The sequence below is a fragment of the Choloepus didactylus genome, chromosome 13 (assembly GCF_015220235.1).
Source record: "Choloepus didactylus isolate mChoDid1 chromosome 13, mChoDid1.pri, whole genome shotgun sequence".
Classification (NCBI taxonomy): Eukaryota; Metazoa; Chordata; class Mammalia; order Pilosa; family Megalonychidae; genus Choloepus; species Choloepus didactylus.
The window spans coordinates 64853994-64873817 of NC_051319.1; the positions used below are offsets into that span (position 1 = coordinate 64853994).

Genomic DNA, 19824 nt, shown 5'->3' on the forward strand with positions numbered 1-19824 from the left:
TATTTGCAGATGACATGATTGTCTACATAGAAAAACTCCAGAAATCTATCAAAACAAACAAAACAAAACATCCTCCTAGAATTAGTAAGGGAGTTCAGCAAGGTCACAGTATACAAGTTCAACACACAAAAGTTAATCACATTTTTATACTCTAACAATGAACATACAGAAACCAAAACTTAAAACAAAATGCCGTTTCCAATTGCTCCAAAGAAAATTAAATACTTCGGTATATAATTAAGCAAAATGTACAGGATCTGTATGCTGAGAATTATAAAATCCTGATGAAAGGTATCAAAGAAGACATAAATAAATGGAAAGACAAACTACATTCATGTGTAATGAACTTAGTAAAGTTGTCAATTTTCCCCAATTTGCTCTATAGGTACAATGAAATTCCTGTCAAAATCCCAGCAAGGAGAAAGCACGTGAAAAGATTTTCAGCCTCACTAGCTCCTAGAGAAATGCAAATCAAAACCACAGTGAGATATCATCTCATACTTATTAGAATGGCCGCTATTAAACAAACAGGCAATACAAATGTTGGAAAGGATGTGGAGAAATTGGAACACTTATTCACTTCTTGCAGGAATGTAAAATGGTACAGCTGCTGTAGCGGACAGTTTGGTGGTTCCTCAGGAAGCTAAGTATAGAGCTGCCTTAGGACCTGGCAATCCCGCCACTGGTGATATACTCAGAAGATCTGAAAGCAGGGACGCAAAACAGACTTCTGCATACTGATGTTCATAGCGGCATTATTCACAATACCAAAAGATGGAAACAACTCAAGTGTCTATCAACAAATGAAAGGATAACACAATGTGGTTTATACATACTGTTCTAGTTCGCTAATGCTGCCAGAATGCAAAACACCAGAGATGGATTGGCTTTTATAAAAGGGGTTTATTTGGTTACACAGTTACAGTCTTAAGGCCATAAAGTGTCCAAGGTAACACATCAGCAATCAGGAACCTTCACTGGAGGATGGCCAATGGTGTCTGGAAAACCTCAGCTGGGAAGGCACGTGGCTGGCATCTGCTCCAAAGTTCTGGTTTCAAAATGGCTTTCTCCCAGGACGTTCCTCTCTAGGCTGCAGTTCCTCAAAAATGTCACTCTTAGTTGCACTTGGGGTATTTGTCCTCTCTTAGCTTCTCTGGAGCAAGTCTGCTTTCAACGGCTGTCTTCAAACTGTCTCTCATCTGCAGCTCCTGTGCTTTCTTCAAAGTGTCCCTCTTGGCTGTAGCTCCTTTTCAAGATGTCACTCACAGCTGCACTGAGTTCCCTCTGCCCATCAGCTCATTTATATGGCTCCAATGATCAAGACCCACCCTGAATGTGTGGGGCCACGCCTCCATGGAAATATCTCATCAGAGTTACCACTTACAGTTGGGTGGGGCACATTTCCATGCAAACAACCTAATCCAAATGTTCCAAATTAATCCCCACTAATACGTCTGCCCCACAAGATTGCATCAAAGATAACGGTGTTTGGGGGGAAATAATACATTCAAACTGGCACACATACTATGGAATATTTTTCAGTGGTAAGAAGTAGTGACAACTTGAAGCATGCAACAACATGGATGAAACTTGAGGACACTATGGTAAGTGAAATACGTCAGACACAAAAGGACAAATGTTTTATGATGTCACTGATATGAACTAATTATAATATGTAAACTCACAGATATAAAATATAGAATACTGGTTACCAGGATATAGAATGAAGCTAAAAAATGAGGAGTGGTTGCTTAATATGTGCAGAATGTTTAACTAGGTTATACTTAAACTTTTGAAAATGGGCAGAGGTGACAATGGCATGTTATTGTGAGAATAATTAACAGTGTTGAATGGTGTATGAATGTGGTGGAAATGGGAAGTTTAGAGTCATGTATGTCACCAGAAGGAAAGTTAGAGGTTGAAGCATGGGTATGTGTAACACAGTAAATCATGTGGTGGGCAATGCCCATGATAAATTTTAAAATATAAAAAAGTTCTTTCACGAACTAGAACACATGTATGATACTATTAGAAGGAATTAATAAAAGAGTGGTTTAGGGGAAAAATGAACCTATTGCAAACTATGGACTATAGTTAACAGCAATATTTTAAAACTCTTTCATCAACAGAAACAATGTACTACACCAATACTGTGTGTCAATAAAGGGGGTGGTGGGGGGAAGATTTGTGTTTATCTCTATTTTTATTTCTTGTATGCATAATGATGTGATGATACTGTGAGCCAGTGATTGTATACTTCAGATGATTTGTATGCTGTGTGAGTGTATCTCAATAAAAATGCACTAAAAAAATGCAGCAAGTTTTTTTGTAGACATAGACAAGCTTATTCTAAAATTTATAGGCAGAGGAAGAGGTCCTAAAATAGTTTTTTTTTTTAATGTGACAAAGAAGATTAAAGTGTTCGGCTGTGGAAAGGAATGATGTTCTGATGCATGCAGCAACTTGGATGAACCTTGAAGACATCATGTTGAATGAAATGTCAGACACAAAAAGATAAGCTATATAAATACCGAGAAGAAGCAAACTTCTTAGGGATAGATGGCAAACTAATAGGATACCAGTGTCCAGGGCTGGAGGTGGGTGGGAAGAGGGCGTTAACTTAATGGGTGAAGAGTTTCTGTTTAAGGTGCTATGAAAATCAGGGGCAATGGATATCAGCGACAATAGAACAGTATTGTGAATGTAATTAATACTTCTGAATTGCCACATTTGAAAGTGGTTAAAAATGGGAAATTATGAGTTGGATATTTCTTACTACAATAAAAAATTTTTAAAAGATATAAGAATTACTCTATATGATATTAAGGATTACTACATAGCTACAATAATCCAGGATGCAGTACTGCAGAGGAATAGACACATGATTCAGTGCAGTGGAATAAAGAACCCAGAAAAGAACAACATAAATATGCTCAACTGGTTTTGACAAAGCTGCAAACCAATGCAAAAGGAAGAATAATGGTCTTTTCAACAAAATAGTTCTGGAGAGTACTGAATATCCATAGGCAAAAAAGAGGAACCTCAATCTAAACCTGACACTTTATGCAAAAGATAATTCAAAAGGATCTTGAGACTTAAATGAAAAACGTAAAACTATAAAACTTCAAGAAAAAAACACAGGAGAAAAATCTTTGGCATCTGGGCGAAGCAAAATGTTCATAGACTTGGCACCAAAAGTACAAACCTAAACAAGGAAAAGTTGATAAACTGTACTCACTAAAAACAAAAACCTTTTGCTCTCAGAAGGTCCTGCTAAGAGGATAAAAAGAGAAGCTACAGGCTTGGAAAACACATTTGCAAAACACATGTCTGATAAAGGACTTATTTCTAGAATATATAAAGAACTCTCAAACTCTTGTAAAACACCAAGCAATCCAATTAGAAAATGGGCAAAAGACATGAATAGATATTTCACCAAAGAGGATATACAAGTAACAACAATCACATGAAAGGTATTCAACATCATCGGCTTTTAAGGAAATACAAATTAAAACCACCATGAGCTATCACAACACATCTGTCAGAATGGCTAAAACAAGTGAAAATAGTGGCAACACCCAAATGCTGTCAAGGACATGGAGAAACTGGTCATTCATACATTATTGGGAATGTAAAGCATTAAAACACAGTGGAAAATAGTTTGGCAGTTTCTTAAAAACATAAATATGCAACTATCGTAGGATGCAGCAATTGCACTCCTGGAAATTCATCTCAGAAAAAAGACGAAAACTTAAGTTCATACAAAAACCTGTACACAAAAGTTCATAGCTGCTTTACTAAAAACAGCTAAAACCTGGAATTGGCCATATGTCTTTCTATAGGTGAATTATTAAACAAACGGTGGTACATAAACAGCATGAAATACTACTTAGCAATAAAAAGGAACGAACTATTGATTGATACGTGCAACAATTTAGATGAACTGCCAGGGAATTGTGCTGAGAAAGAACAAAAAAGCATGGATTGGAAGAGAGCTAATAAGGGATAAAGTACAATATCAATTTGTGCTAACATTCTTTTTCTTCTCCAGAAGATTAATATGTAGAACTACTCAGGCCACAAATCAATAAACTTATGCCTGACAGTATGCCAAATGGCCTGGTATGTCAACATGGTTTTCATGAAGATGTGGTAATATGATTTCCATTTGGGTTTAGTTCTGAGGTTCTGATCTTGCTTATCTGTATTCTAGAGGAACTTACTTAAAGGTTCAAGTCTGGTCTGGGATAGGTCTAGAGTGGCACTAAACAGCAACAAGACAATGTATATAAGAATGCAGAGTGAAAACTAAAACAAAACAAAGAAAACAAAAAATGAAAACCCCAAACCCCCAAATTTAAAAAGGAAGAGGAGAGGGAGGGGGAGGGGTGGGGGAGGAGAAGAAGGCGGCGGCACTGTAGGTAACTCAAATCCATAATCACATAAGCAGACCAGAAATTACTTGCTTAGAAGCCCTTCAATTTGGATATGGTCTGAGTCCATCAGAATTCCCTGAGCATTCCCAACTCAAAAAGTCCTTGGAAACCAGATCAGTTCTCAGAAGCATGTATGCAATTGCAGGGATGGGCACATTGCCAATACAATTTCTTCATAGTGATCATCTTCTTGTAGTATCAGCCATAATAGAATTGTCAGCCCATGAAAGCAAATGCAAAGGGATGCTTCACGATCCAAAATGCAGAGACTTTGGTTAATATTTTAACAACACATATTAAAATTAGTTACTTTGTAGCTGGTAATAATTTCATAGGTGTTGTAAGTTATATTACTATTTTGACTTTTAGCAGTCATTGTATCACCTGTTAATCTTTTAATCTATTAGGTTATTTAATAGATATATAACTTTATAACCTACACATCTATAACCTATATAGGTTATCTATATAACCTATAGATCCATAAATAACCTATTAGGTTATCTATAATAGATTATTTAATCTATTAATAATCTATCAGGCTATTTAATCTATTAGGCCTAACCTATAGCCTAATAAACAAAGTTAATTAAATTACAATTAATAGTATCCTCAGGTATCAGGGAACAGTTTCATTAAGAAAATAGAAGGGCTTTATTTTCAATATTTTTTGCTGCTAAAAGGACTTCATTACAGGAAGGAGTATTTTGTTAAATCTAACTGATAAAGAGTAAAGGAAAAAAGTTAATCTTGGCCAACACTAATATCCAGAATTTTTTTTCTAGAACTTGTATTAACACACAAAAAAATTCTAGTTATAGTAATAAGGTAGATTGAAATAGTACTGTGCTGGATAGCCTATTGTTAAATATTTAAGAATTTTGTGAGATGGTTGATGTCACATTGTAGCTTGAGATTGGCCATGGTGGGAATATTTCCACCATGGAAATTGGGAAATTTTACTCTGTCACCCCAGTTCTTCTACACCGCACCCCTGATATCTTTCTGTCTCACCAGAGAGCCAGTTGTTAAAACTGTGCTAGTACACCACTGGATTTAACCACATATTGATGGCATAAGTGACCTCTTACGTTTGTGATTTTGAGAGGACAAACAGGTAGGTCCTACCTACCTTAAAATAACTTCTTAAACAGTTTACAACAGTAATCATTAGAGCACTGTTAGGTAGAGGAATTGTATCCAGAAAACTGTCCCACACTGAGCTATAGCTAAGACAAATACAGTAAATTGCTTGTGTATATTCTTATATCTTTTACAAAGCTCACAACATTGTTAGTATCATTTGAGCTTTACAATAATTCTATGAGGCAGTTTTTACCATTATTCTCATTTTACAGGTGTGGTAAGTGAAGCACAAATGGATTTAATAGCTTGTGGAAGGTCACACACCTGTGGTGGAACTAATAATAAATAGTTCTTCCAGCTCTAACCCCAGAATACCTTCTACTACATCATCTTTCAGAAGGAAAAGTGCATTAAGTATGTCACTTAGGTTAAATTGGTTGGAGTGGGAAGATTGGGTTTGAGAGAGGTGAAGAGCATGAAGTGCTGTCTAGCAATGGGTAAGGTGATACTAATCAACTAGGGGACTATAAGATGGCAATAGGTACCTAAATAGTGAAATGTGCAGAAAGGGAAGCTGGAACATCAAAAGAAAGATGAGGAATTGTGCCAAAGATATCCTTTATGCCTGTTCCACTTCACCTTGGATCTTGGTTCAGGCCTTACTTTGAGATTTTGAGAATCCTTGAAAAACATCTTTGATTTGTAGACATTAGAGAAGCATATGGAAAACCCATAATACCTGGACCACAAAGAGATCATAATGAGGGAAAATATTTGTTTGAGGCAGGAAGAAGAGGGCATGAATTAAGGCTTTGATGCAACAGGAATGTCTACATCATACTATGTCATTTTGAAACATGTTTTGTTTTATGGGAGCAAGGACTTGGCAACACAAAACAAATTCATTTAAGTTATGTTCCTTAGGCTTGAGATCTAGCAAAGATTTATGCTGATTCTTAGATTTTCTCCTTAAACTTTCCATGCTGCTAGAGTCCCACTGCTTTTATTTACATATGAAAGCTCTGTACTAAGTGGTAAAGGCATCTAGATGGGAAATGTTAAGAAATAACAAAGTGGTTAAAAGGAGAAATTTTAGGTTGTATGTATGTTACTAACATAAAATAAAAAAAAATCATGGAATTGTACAACACAAATAGTAAACCCTAAATTAAACCATGGGCTATGGTTAATAGTACAGTTATAAAAATGTGCTTTCATCAATTATAACAAATGTAACACCAATGCAAGGTGTTAGCAATAGAGTGGTATATGGGAACCTTGTATTTTATGCATTATTTTTCTGTAAACCCACAACTTCTATAATGAAAAGGAAAGAAAAGAAATAACTAAGATGTCTTAGAATATTAATATACTTCCAAGTGTTTTTGCTCCCTAACTTCTGCTCTCCCACATTCCCCAACATAGTGGGTCCAATGGTCCACTTAGAGAACTGATGTGGCACTCACCAAAAGGGAACAGAATAAGGAAGGGTGGCAGTTTTCTGCCCACAATAAAATCACATGCCTTTGTGGGAAGGCAGCCTAGATAGGTAGCATCAGACATATGACAAAAGGCCCTGGCTTTACCCTCTGCATGGACTGGAATGAAAAGGGAAATTCAAATTCCAATCACTTAACATGTGATAACCTTCACTGAGCCTACTGAGAGACATTGAGATCATCTGCTCAAGGACCCACCAGGAGCTGCAGGAAATGTGCAAGTCACCAAGAAATGTGCAAGACTGAATGACCTAGAGAAGGACAATGTGGTGGAGGTGAATGAAGCTCAAGACAGCCCAAGTATCCAGACATGGTGCTCCCTATGCTTCCAGCTGACAGTTCTAAAAAAACCAGCTTGCAACTAACTGTCCCCTTATGCCCATCTCTGTGAGGACGATGTTAGCATTGACTCCCCCCAATCTTATTTTAGCTGTCTAAGCATTGCCTGGCTTTCCCATCTAGTCTCTTCTATTAGACAATTAAATGAACATTCCAAATAGTTGAAAATGAAATCTATGATGTGAAATACTTTGCCTCTTGTGTACTATGTCATAAACAGATAAATAAACTGAATTTTTACTTTAGAAACAAACAAACAAAAATACTGTTTGTTTTCTTTGACCATAACACCTTAGTTTAATAGCACATTTCTTCCAATTAGTGGTCATATTGGCCTCCTTGTATCTCAGTTTTGGCTGCTATGGAAGATGAATGCATTTTTCCGGAGATTCCCCTCAGGAACACTTAATGTGAAATTCAGGTGTGCCACATTTAGGTCAGAGCAATCCATTTATACTCTCCACAATTTTGGGAAAAATATGAACAATTTTCCATGAAATGTGGTAAACAGACAAACAGAAACACTATTTTTCACATATTTTCTACACTGTGCCTCATTATCAAAAGAAATCAAATCAGTTTATAAGATACACACAACATAACAAGACAATAATAAAAAGGGGGAGATAAGACTACATAATACAAGATTATACCATGACTGGTTAATCAAAATACATGTTACAAGGTACACAGACTACCTAAAGGCAGACTATAAAGTTGATTCTAGGTCTCCTAGCAACCAGCACCAGAAGTAAATATAATAGTTAAATGATTTATGGAAGCCGTAAGACTAAAACATAGTAGCTGTTTAAAAGAAACATACACACACACACACACACACACACACACACACACACACACACACAAAGATAAAAGAAACACAGGTCTTCCTGATATTGTAACTTAAAAGAAATTTGTTCTTTGGGTCTTCATGTAAAAGATATAGTGTTATATAGTGAATATCATCCTTAAAAATATTGCTACAGTAATTACTGTAATGAGTTACATAGGGCTATTTCTTATTATGTCCCTCAGCGTAGGCAGTTATAACAAAAAGGCACGGTAAAACAATTTGGTAAAGCAATTCTATGGAAGGTGTGTTTCTTGGGCCAGTGGAGCAGACACAAAAGAAAATGTGTACCAGATATATCTGACTGAATCCTAGGATACCTTTGAGAGTTCCTGTAGAAATAGATCTACTGCATACTTTTTAGAAAATCCTCCAAAAACATAAGTTTTTTCAAATGCACTTTTGATAAGTATATATGTCAAGGAAGTTTATAGATATACTCTTAAACACCTCTCTTGCTAATTAGTGGCAGATCCTTTAGTTAGACTGACATCCTCTTATCAAAGCTTAACCTAATTAGGACATGTTAAAACAGACACCATCTAATTTTAAATAATGTTACTTCCTATTGAAATCTCTTAGATAAACTAGTTGAAAAGACTTGATAGTTGTAAGCATGTAGCAGTTGGAGGATGTTTACTAAAAATAATTATTAATAACTATTTGTGTATATATGTGGATGAAAAGACCTATATATATATATGTATATGTATATGTATATGTATATGTATATAAAACTTAGCCAATTGTACATAAGTAAATCTGGTTCTTTGGTTTAAAGAACATGTCATTCTTTGGGTCCTGAATTTGAAAGAAGAGTTGATTTAAAAGTATAGGACTGCAGACCATGGTCATTCTCTGACAGGGGCTATTTCCTGGAAGTGAGTGTCATAATTCTGGAAGCTGTACCCTAGAAAAAGGACTCGGAGTCTTCCTTAAGTCTGTTCTTCTCCACCCCTCCTCAACGTACATACTTGCAGTAAACTCTAAGTAAACTTGGCACCTGATTTAGCATCCCTTCTTCTCTCTGTCCATCCATACCTCCCTGCCTCCTTCTTTCCTTTCTTCTTTTCTTCCTTTGCCTAAACTGGTTCAACCTGAAGGTGTGGCATTGGAGTGAGTAATCCCTTATCTGATAGTACATTACGGAGTTTCCTTATTCATCTCTCCTATTACATCAAGAAAACCAGTATAAATACATGGATTTTGAAGTCATACATATCTGGATTCAAATCCTAGCTCTGCCATTTACGAGCTGAGTGACCTGAACACTCTGCTTAAACTTTCTTGAGTCTTAATTTTCTCATCTACAAAAATGGGAAAATGATACCTAGCTATGAGAATTAAGAGAGATGCCTTATAGAAAGTACCTTATACATAGTAGGTACTCAGTGGTTGTTAGTTTTACTCTATCCCATTTAGAGTGCTACAGACTTGTAGATAATACTGATAAAATTATTCTAAGAGTCAGATGTGATAGTTATAAGCATTGGGTCCTTATCTCAGCAACTGAGGTTATATTAGCCTCTACCTTCTTTTAAAAAAACTAAACCATTTCTATTTGATTTGTTGCCTGTGGTAGGCAGGATAATGGCCCCCAAAGATGCCCATGCTTGAATCCCCAAACTTGTGAATATATTACCTTACATGGCAAAGGGGACTTTGCAGATGTGATTAAGTTAAGGATCTTGAGATGGGGAAATTATTCTGAATTATCTGGATGGGATCAATATAATCAAAGGAGTCCTAAGTGATTAAGGGAGGTGGGAGAGTGAGAGTCAGAGAAGGAGATATGATGGAAGCACAGGTCAGATTGATGTGATGCTGACTTTGAAGATAGGAAAAGGTAAGGAAATGGATTTTCCTCTAGAGACTCCAGTAGGAACACAGCCCTGCCAACACCTTGATTTCAGCCCACTGAGACCCATTTTGGAATTCTGACTTCCAGAACTATAAGATAATAAATTTATGTTCTTTTAAGCCAAGAAATTTGTGGTAATTTTTCACTGCAGCAATAGGAAACTAATGTGATGCCATATTCTGCTTTCTTCCAAAGGTTCTATTAGTTGGAGTCTGAAGTGCGGAGGCTAAAGGTATTCATTGCAACTGAGTCGATGTCGTTTCTGGCCTTTTCAGTGGACTGAACTAGAAAATAATCATATAAAATACTTTGTGATGATACTTGTTCAAATTCAGGGATACAGTTTGTTTACTCAGTCTCTTCTTTCATCTGTATCTACATAGAGGATGGCAGAATTAGAATATCTCATAATTATTCATTTTACTTTATCTCACATTAGTCACATACTAGATAAACAATATCAACACTACTACCAACAATATGATTAATGAAAGGTTAAAAAAATTGCAATTTTTTTAAATTGCAATTTTTTAAAATTTAGACCCATAGTAAATAAGATCTCTTGAAGTTGTTACTTTAGTTAAGGTGTGGCACAACTGAATCAGGTTAGGCTTTAAACCAGATCACTGGAGTCCTTTATAAAAAGAATGAAATTCAGACAGAGATAGAGAACGCCACATAGAGGAGAAGAAGCTGGAAGTCAACGGAACTAGAAGAGAAAGGAGAAAATGCAGCCATGTGCATTGCCACGTTATGGAAAAGCCAAGGACCCGACAGTTATTGGCAACCAGCCCCTGAACACCAAGGTCTTGTGGGAGAAAGCTTCTTGCTGGCTTGATTTTGGACTCAGTCTCAAAACCATGAACCATAAATTCCCATTGTTTAAGCCAACTCATTGTATGGTATTTGTTTTAGCAGCTGGGAAACTAAGATAAATACTAATCAGAGGAAAAGTAGAGTGAGAATGAAATGGAAGTTAGGGTTCTAACTAAGCTATGCTCTTCCATCTGTTTTTAACTTCTGTTGACCTTGTGATTTTGTTCCTTAAAGTCAGTCATCAATACGATAACAGGAACAGTTGAGAGGATGAACATGCCAAGAATTTAGCAGTGCTGGTTGGTAAGGAGAAGGGTGAAATTGAGACCAAGCATGACCAAACATGGAAGGGATTAAGGAAACAAAATTACACCGAGGCTGACCCCAACAAGGTAGTCTCCTGTTTACTGTCCAAAGCACACATGAAGTTCAGACATGGCTTTGCTGGAGGAAGAATATAGTAATCCAGTAAGCCTAGTCAGTGGGTGATATACGAAGAAATTTAGCAGTTTGGGGGTAACCTATCATAGCAGAATCTCTTAACCAGTTAACCAGGATCTAGTCAGAATTGGGACTAGTGAAAAATTTTCCAAACAAAGCTTACAACTTCTCTAAGCTGGATAGGGTTCTGGGAAATGTGCTAGTCCCAACTAGGAAAGAAAACCGAAGGAGAAGTCCAGTCCAATAGACTGGGAAAACATTAGGGAAATATGAGAGTGGCACAGCTTTAAGTCTACACTACACTCCAGAACTGTTACTTGGCACCCTACACATTCATTTCTAATGAACGGGGCCTGTGAGATGCTTAGTCTTGCTCAGCTCAGGCTCATCAGCTGAAATGGGGTTCTGAGGCAGACATAGGTAGATATAACTATGGGAGCAAAAGAAGATAAGGGTAGGGAAAATAAAGCAGGGACTATTAATTTGACCGTCTCTAAACCTTAGATTCATATATTATCCAAAATTCAAGATGTTCTTGAAACCATCACAAAAATCATGGCATTAGCTAAACTCTTCCATTTATCACAAAACAACCTTCTCTGGTAACCAAATTTGCTTAAAAGCTGCCAAAATTCAGTTCTACTAGTGAAAAAAAACAAAAATTAATTTGCCTCACTAGAGATTTAGCCACTCTTTTTGGCAAGAAACTTTTACATTTTTCATGGTGTCTCTGGCTTCTCTTTATAGGTGGTATTCTTGACTGAATGTAATTTTTTCCTCTGCAAGATTTTCCCATTATGCTGGCCCTGAGTTGTCTTCCCTTATTAACATCCAGTCCAATCTTTACCTTCTATTCATAGATAGTATGCTCTCTGCATAGAAAGCATTCTTTTGAGGAGTCTTAAAAATGTGGTTTTATTAAATATTACTAAAGATCGTTATTATAAAATACAATAAAACCTGAGAAAAGTTTTGTGATTTTTATATTCATTTTCTTGTACACATATTCTTCTCAGGATGATCTAAACAAGTGCCTTGACCCTTTCTAGTTGTACTCATGTAACAATCTGAAGGAAACGTTGCTTAAGTGATAGTGTCCCCCAAATTTGACCTAGTTGCTGTATGTGACTAGGTTCCTCCCAGAATCCTTTCTTTCCCTCCCCTTGACTGCAGGCTTGACTGGGGAAGAGGTTATTTCCCGGGGCTTAGTAAAATATGATGCTCTGCTTCCAGTTCCTAACTACTGTTATAATGCCTCATTTTGAATCTTTCCTATTTCTACTTGATCATTTATTTTTTCTTAATTATATTGTTCCTCCAGGTAGTTTACCTTAAGGATAACATTGAAAAAGAAAGAAAATCAGTATAGATTGGAGATGCCTCAGCCTTCATCTCATGTTGACTGGTAAATCACCATGCCAGGTTTACCACTGCAGTTTACTAAAAGAAATATTAGGGAGAAGAAAATGAGTGTTTTCCCTGTTTTTATTTTGAAAGTTTCAGTAAATATTATAATCTCACACTTTGTACTTTAAATTTAACAAGTTATCACTTATCACGCAATCATTTCAAATAAATTCACAAATTAATCTGTCAATATAAATTGTATATAATTTTGAACAAGTTATTTAACCACTTTGAGACCATCATTCCTGATTCCTAACATGGGGATAATTATAACTTCCCTATGGCTTTACAGGGTTGTTGTCAGAATCAGACGGAATAATACAAACCAGGGTTTGTACAAATGTTGGTTGTTACATAGTTAGGAAGCATCTGCCCATATTTAACTTAGCCAAAATGCTCACATGGCTTGTACACTGCATCAACAAAGTAGAATGCTAAATTAATCTTTGGTGCTTATTGATGTTTTTTGGTTTTCCTTGATCAATGTGTGCAAAACAAGTTTGGTTTAGGAGAGCATTTTACTTGTGCAAATTTGGGGGGAGAAAATGATTATAGCACAAATCTGAGTGCTAGTTCTGTCACAATCTTTAATGGTATACTGGAAGTTTGCACTTAGTAAATTTCTTTGTTGACAAAATGTTTTCTCTTCACAACCTATGAATGCTTTGTTACAGGGAGAGAAGAGTATGTAGATTTTGTGAAAAGTAAAACTGGCCTTTTCCCTTCTTCCGAAAGCAATAACGTTTCAGGCTGGAAAAGAAGGAAATGGAACGGTTTTCCTGTTTAACATCCTAATCTAAGGTGTTAAACCTACATTCTCTCCACTTTTGTGGGGAATGTCTGTGTGTTTGTATGTGTGTGTATTGGGGAGGGGGAGCAGTGGAGGTGAGGGAGTGGAAAGTTGAAAGACAGTGAAAAAGTAACACAATTGAAGAAGGAAAAGATGTAAGATATACAGTGGAGCATTTACATTGGCTCAGAAGTGAAATAAAAGCACCAGGAAATTCTCGTTTCATTTTTTTCTCTCCTCAAACTACTACCCATTTGTACATTTTTTTCCCTAAGAAATTCATAATAAACTCAACTGCATTCATTTTGAGGTAACTTTTTTTTTCCATTTTGATAGAAATATATGTGTAAAGCTTCTGTTATTCTTTTACCCTGTTTTTCATAGCATTCATTACAGTTGTTGCATGCCTAAATGATGGAAGAAACATTTACTTATATCTATAGAGCTATAAAAAAATTCAGCATAACAAAGTTATCGGTAATTAAAAAAATGTAAGACACTGTTTTGGAAAAATAATGAAAAATATTAATAGAAAATAAATACCTGAAGAGTGGCAAGGCCAGGAAACATGAGGTGGCACAGCAAATTAACTCTATTTTATTTGTAATATACCAGAAAGAAAAGTGTGATCTCTTTTCTTATGTTGAGGGAATATGCTATAAAGCAAAGAGTTTTGGTTGAGATGTCTGTCATTTGGCCTTTCCTTCACTAACACAAACTCTTTTCATGTTGTCATTTTTTCTTAAGAATTAACAGAATGAAAATACAATTGGGTTCCTCCTTACTTATCAGCTCTAATTATAGGAGTTTCTGGGCCAAATTTTAACAAAATATCTTTACTGAAGTGTTAAAAAATGTAAACACTTATTCCCATCTATAATTTTTTTTTAAATGTGATTTAATCATATACTTATATAATTTAATTTCTTAAATATTTATTAAAACTTTGAGTGGTGGGTGGAAGATGTTCTTTATCTAAGCTGAATTTTTTGAGGCAGACTATAGAATGATTTTTTGGGACAATGTCCATTTATTGAGTTCCCTGTATTGCAGACATTTCCTCTCCATCTAGTGAGGTAGGGTTTGAGACTTCTGTGCTTTCATGGTGGATCAATTTTCATAGAAGTCTTCCAAAATTACATATATTCATCCCAGTTAATCAACTACAAGGAAGGAGAGAGGAAGGAATGTAAGCTGCCCTTTAATGTAGGCAGAGTGAACTGAAAAGTGGAATAAAAAAACAGCAGTTCCAGTTTGCATTCAACAACTTGATGATGTTTAACTTCTCGGAACTTCTGGAGACTCCTTTGAAAAACTTGAGATAAAACACCTACCATACTATAAGGTTCACCTGAGCTCACAAGCGGCGCTCTCCATGACAGTAAATGAGATGCAAATATGAGCTACAATTCATATTTCAAAGCAAAATACCTGATATAGAACTGGGGACACGAGAAAGTGGGGGAAAAATGTCAACCCAGCGATGTCACATCTTCAGACCAACCCTATGATCCTTGGCACCTGGAGAGCCGTGCTTGGCAGACTCGGAAAAGCCTCGCCACCCACTAACTGGGCACAACGGCGCCTTTAAGCTCTTTGCTCACTCAGCCGCCGACTTTTTAGTAAATATCTTAAAACCATGAGAGAGTTTTCCCCCAGCTGTCCGTAGATATCCTTAGGCCTCGCCTCTCCCGGCTCAACCAGAGAAACATTACCTTAACCACAACCACCTCCCTACCCTCCCTCACGTAGGAATCCCGGAGAACAGAAGGAATTGGTTTGGCTTTTATGGGCCTTGTTAGCCAATGAACACTCTGATTTCCTTCCGGTAGGCGAGCCGACCAATCCGAGCAGGGCGGTGTAATCTCCGGCTTTGCTCGGCTCTTTTCGCGGATGCGGGCAGCTTGGGGGCCACCGCCGCTGGAGAGACGCTTTCCTTTTTTATTTTTTTTCCATGTGTTCACTTCCGGGTCCGGCGCCGATCCGGATGCCCGAGGCAGAAGGATGTTTGACCTCCGGATAAACGAGGCGCCGCTGTGCATTCATTCCCGGCTGCATCGGTGGCGACAGCAGCGGCCCAGACCGAGACTCTGTAGCCAGCGGCGGCAATAGGAGGCACCGGCAGCAGTACAGGGACCGAGTCCGAGCTGAGCTGCGTTACCTCCCTCGCTCGTTCCTTCCCCCCTTACCTCGCTCACTCCCTCCCTGCGTGGCTCGCTTTCCTCCTCCGGCCGCCGGCGGGTGTGATGTGCGGCCGCCCCTGCCCCCTCCACCGCTGACTGACGGACCTAGGGCCGCCGCTCGCGCGGGGGACCGACCCTGCTCGCGGCTGCGCCTTTGAGGTAAAGCCCCCGTCGCGTCGGCGCTCAACTGGTCAGTCCCGGCCCAGCGGCAGCCTGGGTTCGGCCGCGGCTTTCTCCCGGGTGGGGCTGGGTGGACAAGGGTCCCCGGCTGGGTGGGGTGGGTGCGGCGGGGGCGGCGCCGCGGGCGGGGGCCTCGGAGGTGGGTGGGCGAGGACCCGGGCGGGCTGCGCGGAGGCGCTGGCGGGAGGGGGCCGTGGCCGGAGGTTGAGGGTGCGGAGGGCTGGGTGGGCAGGGAGGGGCCCCGGGTTGCGGGCCGGGCTGGGTGCAAAAGTTGCGGGAGTGGTGCGGCGCGAGTGGGGACGGGTGGGAGGTGGGCGAGCTGGGAGAAGGCGGAGGCTTCTTTTGGGAGGGGTTTTGAGGTCGCGAGTGCAGCGCCCTGTGCTCTTGATTGTATCTAGACAATTACCTTCGGGGTCGGGGCTTGGGGCTGGAGGGAGGGAGGCATTGGTCTGCTAGGGGCCAGCATTCAGTTCACCGGTAAACTTCCTGTTGAGGTGCTTGTTTTAAGGGGTGAGGGGAGAACAGCGCTTTACCTATTCATAAAGCTTTTGACTTAACTCACAACTTAACCAAGGCATTAGTCAGGGCTAACAAAATTACTCTGATGGTTACTGTTAACGCTGCTGGCTTGTTTATCCCACATGCAGGGGAAGTGACACACAGAATATGCAGAAGCGTCGGTTCTGTTGGTCCACAGCCCCCACATTGCTTTTCAGCGGGGTGGTGATGGAGATGTGTTTGCGTTTATGGGAAAGGGGTATTTAGGCCTGTGACATGATCATTCCTGTTTTCCCACCTCATGTTTCAGGGAAAAAGGAAAAGTTAATGGGTGGGAGAGAGAGTCTGTGTGGGAGATAGCTTCTGTTGCTACATAGTGTGAATGAATTTTAACTGTTATAAAATGAGTACTCAGACAGGTCAGTCGCTGTGACCCTTTTTCACCCTTCTGTTAAAAGATCAGTTTAAATTGAAAAAAATCGAAACTTACTTCTAGTAAGTTAAGAAAATAAGTCATTTTTTTTTTTACTTTTGTCATTTCTTCTGGTATGAATGACATTTGCTCACAGATAGTAAGAGATGTTGAAGAAAACTGTGTCTAAATTAAATTTCTCTAATTAAAAATGTCTAACTTTTAAAGGCATGTTGGAAGGAAAATATCACAAAAATTTAGAATTATAAAGATGTGAAATTAGTTTGAAATTTTTTCCAACAAAAATTAGATCTGGTTTGTGATGTTCTTAACTTTTTTTTTTTGGAGATGTGCTTAAGGAATTTTATTTTCAAGCTTTGTTCTACCTGCATCCTGAGCTAAGATAGATAATCTTAATATCTCTTATACCTTAGCCTTTATAGTTGCACAAAGGATGAAAATTATATTTATGGGCATTGGAAAGATGTTATCAAATACATAGCAAGACTAACTTAGATTTTATTTTCAGAATGTGTAGACACTTGTGCTTTCAGTCAGCTTGCATTTCTGGGTATGCATCAGGTGAAGTAGTTCCTATTAGAATGGTGGGGACAGAAAGGTTAATTTTAATGTTGAGATATATGAGACTTTTTGGGACTACTGGGAAATGATTATCTTTTACTTATGATTTATTGTACTCATTGACATCTTCTGCCATTCAACTTAAAAATGCATTATGCAATTACTGACATTTTCATCAGTAGATTTGCAAGCATTAACAATATATTAACAAGATCTTCAGAACATGGGAGTTGTTTATTTCTTTTTTCAAAACAAAGGACTAGGATTAGAATCAAGGAATAGTTTAACTCAACCCGGACCTTTACTGTGTACAAGGGACCTTTACTATGTATAGTGGTGAGGATGGAGAACGGGGTAGAAAATGAAGATAAATGAGACCTAGTAGCTGCCTTCAAGGGAGAAGTAGCTGCCTTCAAGGGAGAAGCGGACATGCACAGAAGTAATTGCAACGGAAGACCCCTGTGGGCTTTTTTTTAAAGGTGCATGAAAGTATGGGTGGGGAGGATGTGTATGAGATATTAATTTTTAAAAATTTATTTTGAAATAGTTTCAAACTTATGGGATAGTTGCAAAAATATAAAACCGATTCAGAGAACTCTAACATACCCCTTGCCCACATACCTAGAACTACCTCATTTAACATTTTGCTATTTGTGGTATGAGATATTAATTTTTAACTGGGAAATATTATGGATGAGTTTTGAGTGGGTGGCACTCCAACTGGCCTTAAAGTATTTTAATGCGTGAAATGGACGGGGGTAAGTTTTCTAATGGAACGCACTGAGCACAGGGACATCGGTTGGGTATTATAAGGCTTCTGCACCAGGAGGTCTTTGTGGGAGAGGAAGCTATGAAAGTTGGTAGAGATCCATCCAGGGAAGTTCAGAATGCTTTGAATTTAAAAATGAGTCTGTGGGAGGTGTGAAGGTCCAAGTGTGCAGATGCTATGCTGAATGGGGAGAGTAGGTAGGCAAATAAGGATAGCAGCTTTAAGGAAACAAGTTATAATAGTCACCTTGTTATCATTTGTGTTAATGAAGAGGAAACAATTTTACAGGGCTTTGTTATATTTCTTTACTTACTTTTGAATATAGGCATGTCTGATAATCTGATAATTGGTTTTAAATGAAATTACAAGTCCAGACTGTAAAAATGTAACTCAGGAAGAAATGGGAAGCTCTTCAGTTGCTTCACTCTGTCCCCTTTGATCTATTCTGTAATCCCCTCCATGCTAGGAATTGACCATTATTCTGGTGTCGTTTATTAGTTCAGAGTTTTTCAGAATGGGACAGTGATTGTTAGTTTCAAAGTGTTTCTGAAAAGGATGCATCAAACTAAATACAGGTTATGCTGAGATATTAAATAAAAAATTAAATAAAACAAAATACAGGTCATTGGATAGTTATGTTACTTTTAATACATTTGAAAGTGATATTGCTATGGTTAGAGTGAAATGTAAAGAATGTACATGTGAAGATAGTTGACTACAAGGCTGAGAAGATAAAATTAGAAACTCAAATTCCAGGTAAAAATATGTATAAGTATTTTAGTCATCCTAAATATCAGATTACCCTAAAACAATTTAACCCCAAACTTAATCATTATTGAAGGATTGCTTAGAAAAATATCAGCCTTACAACATCAGTTTCTAAGTTCCTGTAGAATTATATTACAGGAAATGTTGTTAGATGCCTTGTCCTAATTATTCCTCTCTCAGCATTCAAAAAGGACTTATACTATAACTGTATTTGTATTACCTTGAGCCTCACAATAACAAAGTAGCTGTTTCTACTTTGTACAGGGACCATAAGTGATAGTTCTATGTCCTTACTGTTAAGACAGCTCTATGAGTCAGGTGGTGTAACCCCCATTTTTGAGAATAGGAAACAGGTTCTTCTAGAGTTTAACCTGTTCAAGATGTATCTTCCAAGTAGCAGAGTGCATATTTGAATCAAGTTTTTCTGACGTCAAAGACTTGACCCACCAATGATCTGTTCTTTTCTAAATCTTCGACACTCTTCCTTTTTTGTTTTTTTTACAAGCAGTTGGCTCTCAGTGGTATTGATTAGCATTGTTAATATGTGTCTAGGTGTTGGTTCTTTAAGATGTAATTTCTTTGGAAGTGGTAGTTTTGGGACATCTGTATTTCTCTAACTCTAGGGATTCAGTAGATAGTATGTTTCTGGTAACTGAAATTCATAGCATCACATTTGTGCTGATCTGTAGGACAGAACCATACTTGGCATCCTTTCTGTGTAGAAATCGAGTAGATATTACCCATTAATGTGAAGGAATTTTGGAGAACCTCTGAACCACTTAGAAAGAATCTATCCGCCTATTTTTTCTTCTTAGAAATGTGTGTGTGTGTGTATTTCCATTTCCCTTCTCAAATCTGAGTTTTAGAAACTATAGATGTTTGATGATCCCTCCTATATGGGACCTAA

General features: G+C 37.9%; 1 protein-coding gene and 1 pseudogene across 8 annotated transcripts in view; one reads left to right on the forward strand and one right to left on the reverse strand.

Annotated features, from left to right (window-relative positions):
- The window catches only part of LOC119507733, a 31190-nt pseudogene extending 15623 nt beyond the window's left edge, over positions 1-15567 (reverse strand).
- The window catches only part of CSNK1G3 (casein kinase 1 gamma 3), a 134503-nt gene continuing 130100 nt past the window's right edge, over positions 15422-19824 (forward strand). For all 8 annotated transcript variants that reach the window (XM_037800940.1, XM_037800943.1, XM_037800945.1 and 5 more), the window contains exon 1: positions 15422-15867. The gene's annotated coding sequence lies outside the window, so the exon portion shown is untranslated. The remainder of the gene's footprint in view (positions 15868-19824) is intronic.